General features: G+C 47.7%; 2 protein-coding genes across 2 annotated transcripts in view; one reads left to right on the top strand and one right to left on the bottom strand.

The window, feature by feature from the left end:
• The window catches only part of LOC142774622 (TBC1 domain family member 2B-like), a 199,771-nt gene that overhangs the window by 157,970 nt on the left and 22,561 nt on the right, over window positions 1-19,240 (top strand). The gene's annotated exons all lie outside the window — the stretch shown is intronic.
• LOC119181356 (uncharacterized) overlaps window positions 1-19,240 on the bottom strand; it is a 145,350-nt gene that overhangs the window by 109,810 nt on the left and 16,300 nt on the right. The gene's annotated exons all lie outside the window — the stretch shown is intronic.

Raw genomic sequence — 19,240 nt, 5'->3', positions numbered from 1 at the left:
CTAATTGCAGAACCACGGCCACGTCTGTGTATAGAGCACGCGAAAGCCGGTTTTCGCTCCGCGGGGCAAAATCTCGAGGCAGTTTCGGGCTCTGATGCGGTCAGCCTTGACAGCTATACATGCTTCTGATACAGCACTTCAGAGCCCGAAACTGACTCGAGGTTTCTCCCCGCGGAGCGAAAACCGGCTCTTCGCGTGCTACCTACACTCACGTGGCTGCGGTTGCACGTATAGCTTCGACGGCACAAGAGGCAACTGCCGATACAGCGGCAGATCCGCACACACAAGTTAGACGAGAAAGGCTAAGCATGTGGCTTTGTGTATATACGCAGAACACGTGAAAAAAACGGTCGTATCTGCATTAAATATCTACGCTAAACGATGAACCGTGCAAACAAAAGCACGCTGGTGAATCGATCAGGACCTCTATAGCGTCGTGCACACACCAAGCCGGACCTGTGCTTTGTGGGTCTAATTTGTGCACAAATAGCCCGAATTACATGGGCTTGATTGTCACCTCGTAAATTACGACAAGGCCGGCAGTAAAACCCCTGCTTCCATACGAGACGAGACGTGGTGGGCTGTAAGAGCGTGGTCTCTTAATAGAGGCCATCGTATTGACCACACCCCGCGCCGTATATATCAAAGAGCTGGACGTAGGCAGCGGCGTGCAACGGCTCTGGACACGCCAAGCCCACGCCAGGTGGGAAACACGGCGAACCTTTCAACGGAGCGCCCACGAGGCAGCATGGCTGGACTTGCGCGTATATACATTATGTGTCGAAGCCGCGCCTTTTGTGATGTTTTGAGAGATTGTTGAAGTTGAAGTTTATTTCAGGCAAAAGCAAAAAAAAAAAGAAGGTACAATTTGCCTAGGGGACCGGCGAAAAGGCATAAAACTTTTGCCTGACAAAGCGCCTGCCCCCTGTAAACACAAAACCCACTAAAATAACACAGTGCTCAGTGTAAAGTAAAGAGTCAATAAGAAATTACGCATAAATAAGTTTCTACATGCAAAACATGTACAGGAAAACATAAATGAGCGAAAATTTGCGCAGGCAATGAAATCAATAAAGCATATGCGTGTCCGACAAATGAAGCAAACTGTAGAGGACATAAACAAAACTGATGTAAGACATGTAAAATACCTGAAGAAACTTGAAATTTGAATACAAGGTTTCGACAATCAACAAGGTTGTGATCGCGCGGCACGACGCTTTGATCAGTACACAATACGCCGGCGTCGAGGATGCATGCCCATTCATTCATTAGCCGACTTTGTAAAGCTGATGCTGACGCTCTGTAGCCCTGTTGACGCATATATACTGACGCCTACGTTTCCGTTCTGCTAGCTTTGATAGCTTGAGTTCCTTAATTTAATGTAAAGTCATTGCGAATGAACCTTCGCACATACGTGTATTGCGATAGCCTTCTTATCAGATACGACGAACGTCTTTGGGCGCTTTATGCATGTATGCTCCGTAGTCTGTAGAAACAAAAAATCGTGCTGTCCTTGCATGTACGTTATGGGAACGCTACAGTGTCGCTTTTGACGCCTTATTGTGTTTCATATTACGGTCTGTATACGTTTCAGTCTGCTTTCCTTGACAACACATGAAGAGTTTCTGGAAGTTGTATATATTGATTGATTGATTTGTGGGGTTTAACGTCCCAAAACCACCATTTGATTATGAGAGACGCCGTAGTGGAGGGCTCCGGAAATTTTGACCTCCTGGGGTTCTTTAACGTGCACCCAAATCTGAGTACACGGGCCTACAACATTTCCGCCTCCATCGGAAATGCAGCCGCCGCAGCCGGGAATCGAACCCGCGACCTGCGGGTCAGCAGCCGAGTACCTTAGCCACTAGACCACCGCGGCGGGGCGGAAGTTGTATATAAACCGCTGCAAAAAGACGTTTACAAATGTAGACATCGGGATCACATTACGCTGACAAGATGCACTTGATATCTTCAATACGCATTGTGGTCTGATTCATGTCGACCGGAATTCCGTGCAGTAATAATAAGTAGACAACGCAATTTATCTCATGGCGAAGCTGCTTTTAGAAAGGCCTGAGCGTTTACCGTGTGTTGTAAAGAAATCGCGTATAGAAATAGAAGTCTCGTAGACTATATACTTCGCCTTTCTTTAAAGTTCGTCAATTTTTCTACACAAAGCGACACGCGGGCGTCATGAAGCACCCACCAGCGCTATAGATTCTCCTCTAGCTTTTATAGTACGTAACTATTTTTCTACACAACGGGCTTTTGTCGGATAGTTGACAAGATATGCTCATTCGTGGATTACGCAAGGATGCCGGTCAATGCGGAGCGCCTACACGCTTGATTAATACGCACATGTTTACCAGGTATGAGATACACCACGCACTCGCAGAGTCCAATACACAATACATCCACATGCTACGAAAGCTTTCTTCTGTATTTGAGTTTATTTTCTAACCGAGGGCATCAAATGTAAGCAGTTGTTTACCGGCCCGTCGCATAACAATACGAGATGCATCTTGAACCAAGACCGCGCGGCTTTTGTCCTCGATCGTATAAACGCGTCGTTATCGCAGTGTAACCGTAGCTTCAACAACGCTGCTCCCAACTTGCTTCTCCGAAACTGGGTATATACAAGCGCTTGGGCGCGCTTGTATATGGAAAAAGACGAAGCACGATTCTCGGCATGCCAATATAAAGACGCCTCTCAACCGTTCCCATTATTGCGTGCACCGGGGATGATGTCCTTGTTCTCGTTAAAAAAAAAAAAAGGAGATCGCGTAGAAGGCGAGTGAGGCATGCGCCTGGCGCGCAAAATTGCTCGCCGCAAGCCGGCGGTGTTTCGCAGCAGGGAAGGAATACGGGCGGCGAGAGGACAAGCGTAAAATACAGGGTCGGGCAGGCCGCGGGAAACAACGCAACGAAGGTACGGCTCTTTTCTTGAGTGAAGGGTGAAAAATGAAAGAACGGATTGACGTCCACGGAAACAAAGAGGCGATGCTCGCGGGGGCTGGAAGCAACAATTTGCTGCAGCGACGCGTCTTGCTTTTTAATTTTTTTTGAGTCGCCGAATAAAGAGGTGAGCATGTGTAGAAGAGGAAACTGCGATGCGCACGACGGCTTAGAACTTAGAAGAAAAAAAGAGGGCAAAGGGGAGCGGCATGCAACAGGTAAATCATGAGTGGGAAACAACGTCATGTAGTAGGGAAATGGGGAGTGGGAGAGGAGGTTACGGCGCGCTTCCTTTACGGCCCTTAGAAAGGAGAAGTTATACGCACTGGGCTGCAGCCATGGTGCCTTTGAGGTGCAGCGTGTCAGACCACGGCGATATTAAAAGGAGAGAGACACGAGGCGATTGTGAAAGTGCCTGCTAGCGGCCTTTTCCCCCGAACGTGGGCTGCGCTTTTAAAATCTTGTTCTCGCGTAGGACTTTTAGCAGCGCACCGCACTACCGGTTTCGCGTAATCGTCCCTAGACGAACTTGCGTAAGATACGGGCGCGGCCAGCTTGGGACGTTAAAAGGAATGTTTGCTTATCGTTGTGCGCGCCGAGACGCGAATCGATAACGCAACGCATCGTCGAATTCACCGACCCAACCGTTTTCATGCATCTACCGTGTAGCATTGTTCGCTTAGTTGTTACAAGTAAGGATACAAAGCGGCAATGTTTGACTGCCCGACGTGGCGGCGCCAAAACCCATTCGCGAAGTATAGTGCGCGTGTTCCTGCGTACAAGCTTTCGAGCCAGTGCCACGTACGCACATTTGCGAAACGCCCTTCGATGCTAGAACTAACATTTTCAAATTCTCCTTTTTACCGCGCACTGTAACCGAATGGAATCAATTACCAGCATTATTCATAAATAGCATAGACTCAATTGAACATATTGTATCTTGACCTGTATTGTTCAAGTGTTAAATGTCTTTCTTATTCATTGTTTGAGTCATGTCCTTATTCTTCGCGCTTTTCATGTTCTTGATCTTCTGTTGTCCTTATTACGAGCTTTGTAAATACGTCGCTCCTGCTTGGGCCCTTCACTGGGCCTGCAGTATTATGTAAATAAATAAATAGCGGGTAAGCTGTTCTTGTTCGACGAGAGTACACGTTCTAATGGTATCGCCTCGTTGGAAACTGTGCATCTGTAACTTAACGCGTCACGGGACTCATTATTATACACGCGTTCTCATTCATGTGGGAATGCACGGAGCTTAAATTCTCCCTTCATTGGAAGGAGGAGTGGGGAGGCGTCATATGCGGCGGCACATATTCAACTCCAGCGCGTGGGTGCCGCAGTACTAGGGTTGACTTGTCAGAGGTGAGGGGGCAGCCCTCCCCCCCTCCTGGCAATATCGTACGGTTATATCGCCCTGGTAATATCGCACATAGTAATGCAGAGTAATAACACACAGTAATAAGCCCTCGTAATACAAAGTAATAAGCCCTGGTATTGTGGGCATTTAGTATACGCATCGTCTTCACCGGTACATTATCATCATTATCTGGCTGCGGTACCTGGCTGCGGTACCTGGCTGCGGTACACTGTGTGGATTCCTCTGTTTCCTGTTGGATTCCTGTGTGAAGGGGTGATAATTCTCCGGAACATTGCATACTTTGAGGAGACTGGGCGCTTCAGTGTGCTTTTGCCCAACATGTACAACTTCTCATTTTACCTCCCGACATTCCTGCGACTCTACCTACTTTTGAGAATCTTTCCAACACCGGCATTTATGATGAGTCACATGTGATAATGATGATAATGTACCAGTGAAGAGGATACGTATACTAACTGCCCGCAGTATTAATAAAGTGATAATTAATAAATAATAAAGTAATAAATAATAAAGCAATGAGCCCTGGTAGTACACAGTAACCTGGTAATATCGTACGGGGGGGTCCTTCAATAATTTTTCTTCGAGAAAAGCATAGAAGGAACCCGTACGGTCGCTCTATAGTGCACAACGAAAGGAGACATTACAGAGAAGCAGAACACAGCAACGATTAGTAATACTTTCGGTACGTTCAACTAGCGTTTCCAAAGTGAACGCTCATTTTCTCGCACGTCGTCAAGTCGTGTGTATAGCTTCGTGTTGTATACGACCTGCAAACGGCTATACACTGCAGGGATGCAACTAGCTAGCTAAAACACCGTCGTGCTTTGCCCAGCTTTGTTTACTGAAAGCGCGCGAGCCGGCGCGCGCATAAATCAGCCGGCGAAGAGCTTCTTGTAGCGCCGAGTCGGCGCGTTAAAACTCGGGAACATTTTCTAGAGCAGCCGGACGGTGGCCCGAGTGGGAAACGACTCAGGCTGCGTTCCAATTCTAAGACTGCACGTAGACAGTCTACAACGACTGCTTAGAAAACAGCACCGAGCCCATGCTGTCCGAGAAATGGAACACATTTAGACGGTTTTCACGTGACGATGCGCCACCTCGCGTCGAGAAGAAGAAGCCAAGATAAACAAACGCAACAGTTGTAATTTCTGGTTTATTTCGTGTTGAAATAAAAACAAAACAAATAAACGTTACTCACATTGAGCGTCCGGGAAAGTGTCCGTGTGCAGACGACCATTCCGGCGAGATTTGATCTATCCGAGCGATTCGCTGGGCCGCCATCTTGTTTAGACAGCAGAGTAGCCTGCATCGTGTTTCTCTACGATGCGGTCTCCTCGGAGCTGTCTATTTTTGCCGGCTACGTGAGAATTGGAATGAGACTCAAAATGGCCGCCGTTCATTTAGCTGTCTATTTAGCCGTCTACGGTGAGTACTGGAACACAGCCTCAGTTTATGGAAAATGGAGCGGCGCTAGTGAAACGCGCGACGCTCGATGCGCCGGGAATCTTTCGCGCGGCTCTTTTTTTTTCCCCAGAACGCTGAAACGTGTTCGCCACGAAATTGCCTTTGCTTCGCCGTGCGCAGCCGGACCCTCGCGCACGAAATAGATCTTTCGTTGTTGCTGCCGAAGCTTGGAAGCGAAGGGGGTCGGTCCACAGTTCACTACGTTTCCACACCAGGCTGTGTGGCATGCAATCGGACTGGTCTCCCTCGATTCTGTACGAGCTTTTTAGCGAGAGTACACCCAAGTGTCTTGGTATTCTTTCGTTCTCGTTTGTTTTTTTTAGTTTTTTGTAGTGGTTTACATTTCTGTTCGATATAACGGCAAGAGAGAGAGAGAGAGAGAGATAATTAAAAGGAAGAGACAGGGAGGTTAACCTAGACGAACTGGTTTGCTACCCTGTACGGGGGTGGGGAAAAGGGTCGGAAAGGGGATAGATATATAACGGCAAATCGCTTCATGTTTTGATCATGCGTGCCATATGACCAGTGGTATGCGTCTGCAAACTTTGGAAACGTGTTATTTGACACTCCATATACTCCCTAAACAATACTCTCTATATAAGCCGAGACGTGCAGCCATGTGTGCGTTCGCTATTGTCATAGGCGCTGCCATCTTGTGTCTCTAAACGTACGACTTCTCAGCATAATTTTTTTGTACGCCGCGCTGTGAAGATAACCATGGGTCATCTATCGCCGAATGCATCCATATAGTAGCCGTTTTCGCGGGTCTCACTACGTTATAGTGCGCTTATACCGCTCAGTCGTCCCAGATACAAAACAGCGACGTTGGCGGCGATTAAACGGCATCTACAACAAAAACTCTGTGGCACTGAGAAGTGTTATCCTGTTACAATCCGAATGAACAGCGGTGATTCTGCGCCATTCGTTTCCTTTCTCTCGTCTCTCTCTCTCTTAATAGATGACTTGATTCGTGTACACGCATACCCGAGAATCGCAGAGTGAGTCGATGGCTGGTTACATCGCGGAAAGGACGGTACAAGCGTCTCGGATGCGCGCGCTGCTTCTATAGTACGCCCGCCGGTGAGTCGTGCCGTACGAAGTAAGACGGGACTACCTCCTCCTCCTCCTCCTCCTACTCCCTTTTGTTTACGCACAAAGCGCTACACGGAGCGGGCAATGTGGCGGCACCTGCGTATCGTGTACGTACTGTATACGCATACGTAAACGCGACTTTGGCGCGAACGTGTCGAAAACTCGAAACAAGGGACGCCGAGGAGAATGCGTACGGGGACCGGCCACTTCAGAAAAAGAGGGCCCTCCTCCCCAGCCACCCCCCTTTCTCAAAAAGTGCGCGTGCAACAGATTGCGTTTCGCGCGTGTTCGCACCGGCTGCTGCTGCTGCGAGGTGTCGACGGTATTTAGTTTGAAGACGGCGTTCGCGTATACAAGTCCCCCCTAGACTCGACGCAGGTGGGGCCTGGATTTTTAGCTTTGGTTTCAGAAACAGTGGAACAGGCGCTTCAATATATTGAAGGGACACTAATTCTGACAGCCTGCAGGACGTTGAAGAGAAAAGATTCTTCTCTTATTAGTTAAATATTCTTTCACGACATCAAAAAATCAGTACGCTTGCTGCGAGATGATGATGATGATGATGAAAAACATTTATTATAAAAGAGAGAGGTACGGGGCCAAAGCATGACCCCGCTACATGGTCGGCGTCCTTAGTCCGGGACACCGCATGACGAGGCCCCTACTCGCGCCCGTCTCAACAGAGCCCGTTGAAACTCTAGTGATGAGCAGTTGAGGAGGGCAGTGCGAGACGGCTCGCATGGTATAAGAGAGAAAACGCGCAAAAAGGGAATGCGGCTGGCGACGCGCCACCTTGGAGTTCATGCGCCGAAGGTCATGGCGTCATAGATGCTGTCGGCGTCTACAATGTCCTGCGTAGTTTCGAATGAGTAAAATTGAAGTGCGTTGTCATCTCGGAGAGAGCCAGTGGCTTAACGTACCAACTTTCAAGAAATTTGCTTGGGTCAATGTGACCCCCTCCCCCAAAAAATAAATAAACAAAAGCTTGAAATCCGTGAGAGCGTCATCGGAGACTTCGGCTGGAAAGTTTAAAGCGAAACTTTTGAAATCGATTTTTTTTATCTGTTAATAAACTGATGTGGTGGTCAAATTAACGACACGAGAGTCTTCATAGTATATGATTGGTCAGTCTAACTCAATTTACGGTCTAAGAAGCACGGACTGTTGTGCGAGTTGGCAATTCATCTTAACTGAGTTGCGCGAAAAATTGAAACTGTGTCTCCGGGTGTCTTCCTTTTGTACTTGAATTTTTTGCGCAACTCAGTCAAGAAAAATCACTGTCTAACTTTAATGCCCACTTAACAAGCAGATGCGACAGCAGCTCAGCAGTTGCAACACCTTATATAGCCGCTATAAGCTGAGCCGATTCGGCAAAGGGCGACGATACATAGTAAAAGGCATCGTCATACGATTTTATTTGTCTTCGGAGATTGCGTTTCATGCCAAGGCCGACGCCCGCAAGGTCGAAATTGTGCGCGCCGCATATTCGCATGCACACGGTGCGGTTTTCCTTTACAGACCGGCGCGTGAAAACGTTCGCTGGCGCGGCTTTTCCGCCACGTGGGTCACGGCCACGCACAGCGGGAAATGCGAGACTGCGACTCGTCTCTAACCGCTTAGCGCTGCGTAGCGTACAGCCACCCCAATCTTTAAAAGGACGCTAAAGAGAAACAATGACTTGGTTTAGATTAACAAACTGCGCTCTGAAAACTCTAATGGAATACGTTTCGCCGTCATAAGTTCATTATTAGAGGGGAAAAAAATCAAGGTCGAATTTTCATTTTTAAATTTCGCGCCTAAATATCCGCGCGTGACGTAAGTAATTTCGAAATGTGTACTCCGGTATTTTCGTGGCATTGGCTCGATGAAATCTTCCGAAACTTCGTATGCTAGTTCTATCGCACCCACAGATCAAAATGCGCTTCATTTTTATCGTTAAGAAGCTACGTGGGGCCCAGTAGACGCCTTCAAAAATCTGTGACGTCACGGAGTTAGGTGCGGGAATCTCAAGGTGGCGTCTCCACCGGCATTTTTTTTTTTCTTTTCGCGCGCTTTCTCGCTAAGCGTCGTGTCGCCGTAAGAGTTGTGTTTGCGAGATTGTGAAATTGTACTTTACAATAATGCGCGAAAAATCGTTTTGCTCTTTAGCGCCCCCTTTAACTATCTTATGCAAACCAGACTTTTCGGTCGGTCAGCGACATGTGAACGGAACCTAGTTACAAAAAAAAAAATAATTTGTTAGCACGTGTTTTGTGGACACGCTCTTTTCCTCGTCCTTCTTGGAACTTGATTCAGTCATATGGCCAAGACACACAGCAAGGACTGCCGTTCGTATGCAATAGTCGAAGATTTGGACCACTGTATGCACCTGCGATCACATACTCGGCAGTGGGTCGCGCTTCCGGCGACGCAAGAAATCGTTGTTCCAATTTGTTTGCCGATCAGGTATAGTTGTAGCTTCGAACCTTCGTATAACAGCCGAGAATTCAATGTCTTTTCGTTTAGTCTGGTGGGCTGAGCTATTGCGTGTTTTGTGTTCTGGTATAGATTATTTTACTAATGGGTTTCACTGCCGTCATTGCCAATTTATCTTCAACAAATAAGCAAACAGTGCTGCGGTTGACGCATGCGCATGAAAGCTATTGGATTGATATATTCTAAGTTTCACGGCCTTATTCATCTCGCGAGATATATATATATATATATATATATATATATATATATATATATATATATATATATATATATATATATATATATATATATATATATATATATATATATATATATATAATGAGATATAACAGACAGTAATGCCAAGGAATGTACAGGGGAAGTTATTAACATTAATGGAATGTAAATAAGAAGAAAGAAAAGTGGATGAAAAAATTACCAACTGTAAGCAGGAATCGAACCTACGACCTTCGAATTACGAGCATCGAACGCGTAATTCGAAGGTCGTAGGTTCGATTCCTGCTTACAGTTGGTAATTTTTTCATCCACTTTTCTTTCTTCTTATTTACATTCCATTAATGTTAATAACTTCCCCTGTACATTCCTTGGCATTACTGTCTGTTATATCTCATTATTATTGTGTTAAAAACACGGAAAAACGAGCCCTTAGGTATACGCTTCTTTCCCTTATATATATATATATATATATATATATATATATTAAGAAACACGGTTACCAGCCTATAAGGTGGATGTTAAAACCCGCTAAGGTTTTTTTTTTTTTCGTATGTTTACGTTTTCGCTTATACATATATATATATACACACGCGCCCATATACATAAAGGGCGGTTTCTTTATCTATACAGATACGCAACCGTTCAGATAAATCTGTTCACCTATCGCGCGTTATCCGTAACAGATGTCCCCACTCCGGATATATATTCTCGTTTCATGCGCTTTTCATATGAAACATCGTTAAATTGCGATTGTTCTCTCGTTCACGCCGATGCAGCAACGTCACGCGATTAATAGAACGTCTAAACAAACAAACGAAAAATAATATAGTATAGGTGACAGCGATAAGTGTAATAAACGGGCCGCGCACGCGAAATAGCTTCTCCGATAGATGGCGTTTGCTTCGCCTCGAGCTGTTCCCGACGTTCGAGGCCGACCAGTGAAAAATAAGAATCGCGTCGTGTATATATATATATATATATATATATATATATATATATATATATATATATATATATATATATATATATATATATATATATATATATATATATATATTATAAGTAGGCCAGCCATGGAGTGGGACTTTTCTTTTTGTTCGCCGTTTCTTTTTCCCTGGCACGCTGATTTATTCGTCCCGTTTCGACTGTGCGCGTCGCCGCCCGCTGGCGACTTCGCGGACAATGCTAGCGCGGTGACATATCTCAGTCAGAAAGGACGATGACGTCATCATAGAATCTTCGCTGCGTCGTCGTCGATTCGCCTTCAACGCGAGAGGCTGCAGAAGACGCGGCGACGCTCAGACAATCGAATGCTTTTGTCCGCGGGCTGGCTGCCATGCGTGTGCCCGTGTGCGTGCGTGGAAGCATTGTAGATAGATGATGTCAGGGCAGGTGGCCACTGCGAGGACAACAAAGATGCTGCAGGAAGTGTTATTACGGAATACCGTCAGTGCGCGGCCATTCTGATGCGGAAGTGTGGCAGCTTCGGCTTGTTGGTATGGCATGACGATAAGTTATAGCGCGAGAACAGAACGACGACACAGACGAGAAGGACATCAAGGACACGAGACCTGGTGTCCTTGTCTCTGTGTCGTCGTTCTGTTCTCGCGCTGTAACTATCGTCTGATGCGGAGTTACGAGGCATATGCTTTTTTTTTATTAGAGCGCGCGTGCAGCCTTGCACGATTTTGAGCGCTTTTCATAACGGCATGGAACTACTCGGTGACAACTTACGAGTGCATGTTAAACTCGCCCCGCGTAAGTTCACCGTGCAGCCAATCACGCGTGCTCATTTGGTGACGTTACATTCGGCAAATGTTTTCACAATACGTCATCGAAAACAACGTATCGGACTGCGGTGATACACGTGAACAGGCCCAGAGCGGTCCTCTGTGAGAGCGGCTCGCGCTGAATTCTCACAGGTATACCGAAATCGCTTAGAAATCACTTCGACCGCGGGTATTGGGCAGTTATCCCTAGGCCTTCTGTCTATAGCATTTATGGAAGCCAATAGAAGATACTACACGATCAATTTTAATGCAGTTCTGAAGCACCGCACCTCGCGCGGCTTCTCAGCGCTACACATCTTCGAAGAACATTGACCTATAATTATGAGGCCCGTTTAATTTGCACAGGATGGCAGCTTTTTTTGCGCCGCGTATAACCCGTTACGCAAGATTCGGCAGACGTAGTGCTGGTCCAGATTTATACTCAATCACGGGCAAAGCCGGTTAACCGAAACGCATTGCTTCTGCGGAATACTGCCGGAGGCTCATGGCCCCCGTTATAGACGACATTTGAGTGGGAAAGGGGTTTGGCGATGTGTCGTCCCGTTCCTCATATCGGCGGCCGTGTATATCGTCGAATCTCGAGCCAAACGAGGTCGCAGAGTCGCGCACGGGAAAACGAGTATATATGTAGGAGACTGATGTCGGTCGCACGCGTGCTCAAAAAAAAAAAAAAAAGGCAAATCGAATAAACAGAATGGCGTATAGAAGAGTGAAGAAAAGGAAGGCTTAGCCTAGACGTGAGGCACCGCTTGTTCCGTCTGGGTGCAAGTCTATTGTCGCGAGGTGCACTACCTATAGGCGTGAACGAGAGTATATAGAAGACGCCCTTGTGCCTCCAAGTTCCGTGTGTACGACTTGTGAGAAGGGGTTCCTTCGCGTCGGAGCGTAGATTCTTCGTACAAAGCGTCCCGGTTAGCTCAAGTTGGTTGAGCGACCACCTCCAGCCGTTAAATTACCGGGTTCAATCCCCGGACCTGGCCGAATCTTTCTTGAACTTGATGCCTTCCGTTCGGTGAAATTCGCGCGGAATGCGTTGCGGCTTCGTGCCACGAACGGGTGCTTATCGACTATTCTTATCATAGCCAATCCGCCATCTTGCGGGATTCAGCAGAACTAATTTGCAGTATCCTTCGTACACGTCTTGAGCAGGACAGAGAGAGGACAAAGGACGAGACGACCTAATGATGGTGGCGTCTGTTCCGGCTGCAAGAACAGCTCGGTACGCACCTCTCGGTTCGGTCGTCTGTTGTGAACGGTGATACAGACGACAACTTAGAGCAGACGACGTACTATAAAGCCTCATTGCCTGTTCTGGGTGTCAGAATAGGCGAGGAAAAGACAGCGACCCAGGTGCACCATGCATTTTTTTCGCGGATCGTCAGGAGTCGCTGTGTGCCCCGCTTTGTCACGGTACGGCTCGGAAGTACGTTGCTTCGCGTGAACAGTGAAACCGTTCAGCCGTCGTCCGTCGCTCCTTCGAAAATGGCGTCCCGCTGACAGCGAGAGAACGTGAAGGGGTGCAGGGCGAGGTGACCCTGAAAGCTACCGGCGGGGGGTGCACCTCGGCCGAGCTGAGCGTTTTCTTTCTGCGTGGGGCGAAAGGGGTGGAGTTGTCTCTGCTGCGGCGGCAAACAGCCCGCTGTGCAGCTACCGTTCCAGAGGCGAGTCCCACAACTGTGCCGCGTTGAGGCCAGCCCATATTAAGGGGCGTGCATCTAGCGTAGCGCGGGCCCTCCTTTTCTGCGTATTTCGCGCGCCCTTGTCCACGCGAAGAATGTGGGGCGCGGCCACTCAGGTGGCATGAATGAATGAATGAATGAATGAATGAATGAATGAATGGGAGTCGTGCACGAGGTGGTAACGGAATGCGTGCGCTGCCTACGTGTACGTCGACTACGTGTGACACGTTGTCCGGTTCACTCGATGACAAAGCGCTGTTTATTCTTCGAGCGCCTTGCAGAACAAGGGTCATATGTTTAGATGAAAATCGGCCGACGTCGCGAATACGCGTGTGTATGGTTCAATAGAAGTTTTTGTTGGGCCAGTTGGTCCATACTTGGAAAGTTGTTGGCCACGTTGAAAAGTTAAGTTAGCCCTCGTCCGTCTCTTCTGCATCCTTGCATAGTCGTTGCGCTGCCAATTTTGCATGCAACCTTTTCGAAATAATGTAATAACTTATAAGTGGCAATACTTTATCGTAAATACTCGCTGCAGTGTATTACTCTGCCAGTAGGGCTCTCCTCTCCATTCGATCGTGGTGCATGGCTAGAATTTCACGCGACCTTGCAAGAGGGGTACGCCTTCAGGAATGTGGTGCAGTCGATGAGAATTCGTTCAACAAGCGCGACGGGTTCGGCCGAGGTTCTACACCTTCGAAATAACCTCTACGGGCTGCAGAACTTTAGCAGCGCGGATGCAGAGGACAAACATTCTACGTGGGTGGTCCGCGCCCTCTGGCCGAACCAGGGGTCGAGAGGTGAGCTTTAAAAGCTTCAAGATACCGCCCCCCCCCCCCCCCCCCAAACTGCACGCTATGATAATGCGTCGAACCAGAAGAACCAACTGGTTTCAGACCTATATCTTGTTTTTATCGTTCGCGGTAGCTTATGAAAAAAAACTGCCGGTGGTTTTGGTGAGAATGTCATTAAAGCACGCACCAACGCAGTCTGAACCATTGTGCTCCCGTCGCTCTAACCATTCGCTCCGCTTACCTCCAGTTCGCTATTGTGTTCGCCCCCCTGTGGCGAACGAGCGACGGGAATGCGGTGCTTCCAAGACCCGCACGTCTAGCCTGATTACACTTAAAAGGGAAAAAAATTCTATCATTTCTGATTGGTTGCCCTGTGCGCCGAGCAAATACGTCAGCGTGAGTCGCCCATATATATAATGCTGTGCTACTAAAGGCTATGATCATGCAGCGTAGTGGGTGTGATGTTTCCGCTTGTCCCATTGTATACATCCAGGGCTTTTGTGACATTTAACCACGAACCACACAGTCTAGATTATTGTAGGGGGCCGGTGCATTCGCAAGTTACGCTGGCGAAGTCGTAAAAATACGGCACCTAAAGTCCCGAGGACGCCGTATCGCAGAGACGTTGTATACTGGCGACGCGCCCATACACTGTAAGCGAAAACTATCGAAGTTCGGTGTTTTTGCGGCTCATGACCTCTGAAAACTCTCTCGCGTTTAAAATTACTACCTCGTGTAGAGGAGTAAAAGATGGTACATGACATAGTTTTACCACCACCTCTCAGGCAAGTAGTAAAAGGATGTCAAAATCCAGTTTTACCACGTAGGGAGTTTTCTATCACGTGATTTTTAACCTGCGTTTCAGAGTGTATTACCACGTGACTGCAAGGTGCAGCTGCTTCGGTGGCTTTTGCCCCATACCCCCCAAACGGTGGCCCAAAGTCTGCCTGCGCTTCCCAGACGAGCCAGAATATTTTATACCTGCTAAACCTATGTTAAGGCACACGGGATGCGCTAAACACGATACATTTTCACCTACCCTCCTCCCCATCAGAGAACGTGCAGAACCGCTTGCAATCGAACCCGCGACTTCGTGCTTCTCAACAAAGCGCCCGTGCTCGGAACATCCACGTTAGTCGGTGCTGACGTGACAGTGGAGTCAACCGAGCAGTCAGACACTGTTTGTCCTATCTCGTTGACTTTGATCGAGCCACTGCACGCAACTTCTAGCGCTACGTCTGTACTTATACTTGCGAACATCATTTATGAGCGGTTACTATATCTTTCTCGTTCTTTCACGTAGTTACGTGCAATCGTCGCGACGCCTTGTAAAACATGCGTGACACGCCAACAAGTGCCAACTTTTTTTCAGGAGCGCTGCACGGTTCCGCACCAAAAACCACGTCGCGCCATGTTCCCTCGCATCAGCGTGGGAGGGAAATATAAAGGTAGCCAAAAAAATTTTTCAGGGTGGAACACCACTCCTCTAGGGGTGGTGGCATAGCTAAGGTGGTTGTTTTTAGGCCTCGCAATGCAGCTCCCCTTCCCCGATTCTTGAAGAAATGCGGGGTTCTTGCCGTTGCTGCTTTCTTCTCGTAGTGTCAACTTTTTTTCTCGTTTTTTTTTTTGTCTTTGCGGTGTGGCCCCGTCGGGAGAGTTTACGAAAGGTCGTTCGCCAGGGGGGGGCCTCGCTCGTCGTCTCTGCAGGCTTATATGTTTCCCCGCGGTATGCATGCTGAGCCATGCGTGAGAAAAGGAAATTACGTCGAAACAAAACAGGCTAGACGGTGGCTATAGAAACGGGCGAAGCGAAGAAGTTAAATAAAAAAAAATGCACGGGAGGCGGGGGCGCTAGCTGCGGAGCACGCGAAAGCGGACATCCGGTGAAGAAAGAAAGGGAAAAAATGCCAAGGAAAATAAAAGTGTGCACAGAGCACAGCGGTTTCAGCTTCCGACCTCCCCCCTCTCCTTCAGGTGTCTCGGCTGCGGAGACTTGAAGACACATAAGACTCAACTAGGCTTGTAACACATTAGGCAGAGTCGTACGAGTGTGGCTCGGGTTTATTTGAGAGCGTTATTTGCTCATTTGTTGTACACTCTGGCGGCAGTTTGTTGATGATGTCATTGTCAGTATTTGAACAGTGCATGCATGTCTTGTCTTAGTCGGATCTAGGCTACAAGACAAGACATAGCTGTGCGAGGACTATAGTAAACCGCGTAGCTATCAGGGGCGCGGCGCTGCATGTCTTGGAGAACCGTGACCCTTCAATTTCGTACGATGAATCGACAAAACATCATTTACACGGCGCGGAGACAATACCGTCCACCGCACAGAAAACTAAGCAGACTTCATGGCTCCGACACTGGCTTCTTCAGGTCGGGGCGTACCCTAATACCGCGCTATTGAACAAAATTTATCCCTAAATACGGCCAACTAATACACGTTCTTACTGCCACGACATAGCTACCTTGGAACATACGCTCTGGCGGGTGCCCCGCATTACGCTGTGGGGAAGTCATCACGCCGTCCAAATGGGAGGGTGCTATTGCAAGCTCCGGATTTGAACACAGGCAGCAGAGACTTGGTCTTTTTGTTGCGACGTGGGAGCGGCCCGCAACGTGCTACAGTACGCTCCGAAAGAGTAAATAAAGTTCACCATCCATCCATCTATCCATGCGTGTAGACGTGACAAAGGGAAGGAGAAAAAAAAAGTGCCGTCTTCGTTCTAATCTTCTTGTTATTTTATTTTATTTTTTATTTATTACATACTGCAGTCCTACAAGGACCAAGCAGGAGGGCAGATGGGAAAGTTACATGTATCGCATGATAGCGGCGAATACATATCAATTAGCATGTTTTGGTCATACACACGAACAGTATAGATATATAAACAAATACACACATACATACATTCATACACACATTTCCAGGTAAAAAAAAAACGTTGTACAGTGCAAAACTCATTGTAAACTAGAAAGTTGCAACGATCACACTGTCTCTAGGTCAAGAATTACTAGAATTACTAGAAGCCTTAATGAAGGAAAAAAAAGTGGAAATTCGAAGGCTCGTTTTCTTCGTTAGGCACAGCATTATAGATAACGAAACAGTTCACATTAATAAGGACGCTTTAGTAAACATTTGTTGGTGTTGCAAGTCTCGAAACCGTGATACAGTTACGAGAGGAGACGCTGTAGCGGAGGGATCCGTAAATTTTGAGCACACTGGCCCTTTAGCATCATTCTTCCATTCAAATGTGGCCGCCGATACGGGATTCGATCCCGCGACCTTCAGCAACAGTTACCACAGTATAAGTCGTTAGAAACTGTAGTGGTAGTTAGGGAGTGCGAAAAGATTACCTTCTTCATAATTTATCGGAAACGTTATCCGTACCGGCATCACTTGAAACTGGCATCGTAAGTTACGGCGGAGACGTTCTCAGTGACGTCAATTGAACATATACGGAAAAAAAAAGTTGCAGTCACGGATGACAGTGACTCAAGGCGGGCGGGCGTCTAGCATCTTGCCTCCGTCGAAATGTGGCCGCGATTCGATCCCACGACCTTCGTTAGGGTTAGCAGTCGAAAGTCACAGTATACCTATAAACCACTGCGACGGGTAACGCGGAAACGGGACACCCGAAGATCGAAGTTATCGATTTCATAATTTTCGACGTCGTACAGGCCCTGCATACGTGCGGACGAGGCCGTGAATTTGCTTGCCGAAATGGTGTTGAAGCCGAAATGAGCGCGGTATAGAAGGAGACGGCGCGTCAAGTCGAGCTAAGCCATTGAGCGAACGGGACGATAGCCAATTGATTGATTGATACGTGGGGTTTAACGTCCCAAAACACCATATGATTATGAGAGACGCCGTATGATGGAGGGCTCCGGAAATTTCGACCACCTGGGGTTCTTTAACGTGCACCCAAATCTGAGCACACGGGCCTACAACATTTCCGCCTCCATCGGAAATGCAGCCACCGCAGCCGGGATTCGAACCCGCGACCTGCGGGTCAGCAGCCGAGTGCCTTAGCCACTAGACCACCGCGGCGGGGCGGGACGATAGCCAAGAATTGTAATGAAGGCGCCGCCGAACAACGAGACGTTTGCTGGAACAAAGAACGACGCAGCTATACACGTCAAGGCCACAATGTATGGCCGCCGCCGACGGAATTAAGGGAAGGGAGGCCCTCCCTCCTGCGAGAGAACGCAAGACGAGAGAGAAAGAAGGCTTTTGTCAGAGAGCACAAAGACGGCGGAATAAATCGATGGTCGCGTTTATACTGCAGCGGCGCCGGCAAAACAAACCGCAGCACACTTGTCCTCAAGTCGCCTTTGCGTGCCGCGATTTCGTTTTAATCGATCTCGGCAAAGATGACAGCTCCGGTCAATTCGGCCAACAAGAAAAAAAAAAAAGCTTCGTCCATCGATGTACAACAGCGACATAATACGTGACAGTGTGCCCTGCGTTTTGGGTGATTCGTGGTTTCTTTTCGTGTTTTTTTTTTTTTTTGTCGGTACTGTGCACTTCGTTCGTGGTCGAGGCGAGATATAACGGGTCGCCACCGTCAACCCTTCCGTTGTAGTTAACGGATTATGATGATTATACCATGTTTGATGGCGCAAGGGCCAGCGATCACCTAAGAGCGCTTCGTTATGATATGGGGTGTGGCCCCGACGATTAGTTTTGTTGGCTGTATAGGGGCCTGAAGTTTCGTGCGCTAGAGGTGCGTAAAACGGTTATCAAATCGTGAGTGACGTACAACGTGTGTGAGCATAGTGAACGGAGGGTGATTGTTGAAACTGCAGCTTTAGTTTACCAAGAGAATATATACGGGTAGGAGTAGCCAAGATGACTGTACGGGGATAGAGCTTGAAGATTTGCGTCTACTTCTATTCGTCCCGAGATGGCTAGTGATATCCGTTAATCCTTGAGTTGTATCGTCTCAGTTCGTGGCAGCTTCCTGCGTTGCACAAAGGCTGACGAAGCGGAACACGGGCGCATTGGACGGTTATCAATTGATTGAAATGTGTAGTCGTACGCTTGCTGTGACGTAGCTAGGGGGGGGGGTAATTTCTCCTCCCCTGAAAATTTTCAATTTTGCTTGCATATATATTACATATACGCTCACATACAAACGCACGCACGAACGCACACAATTTATGGTTGACCCCCCACTCACCCCCTCCCCAAATTTCTGGCTTTTTTCCGTGGGATTACGTGCTTTTCAAACCTTGTTCGCGCTGTCGTCGTACACGCAACATACACCCTGGCAAAAATAATAAATAAATAAATAAATAAATAAATAAAAGACGTCTGGCAATGAACCGTCGCGACGCTTTTCGGGCAACGTGATTTCACACAGCACGGTATTGGAAAAGTCCCACACTGTCTCTCAT

The sequence above is a fragment of the Rhipicephalus microplus genome, chromosome 10 (assembly GCF_043290135.1).
Source record: "Rhipicephalus microplus isolate Deutch F79 chromosome 10, USDA_Rmic, whole genome shotgun sequence".
NCBI lineage: Eukaryota > Metazoa > Arthropoda > Arachnida > Ixodida > Ixodidae > Rhipicephalus > Rhipicephalus microplus.
Note: the sequence above shows the minus strand (reverse complement) of the source record. Positions and strands in the feature narration are given on the sequence as shown.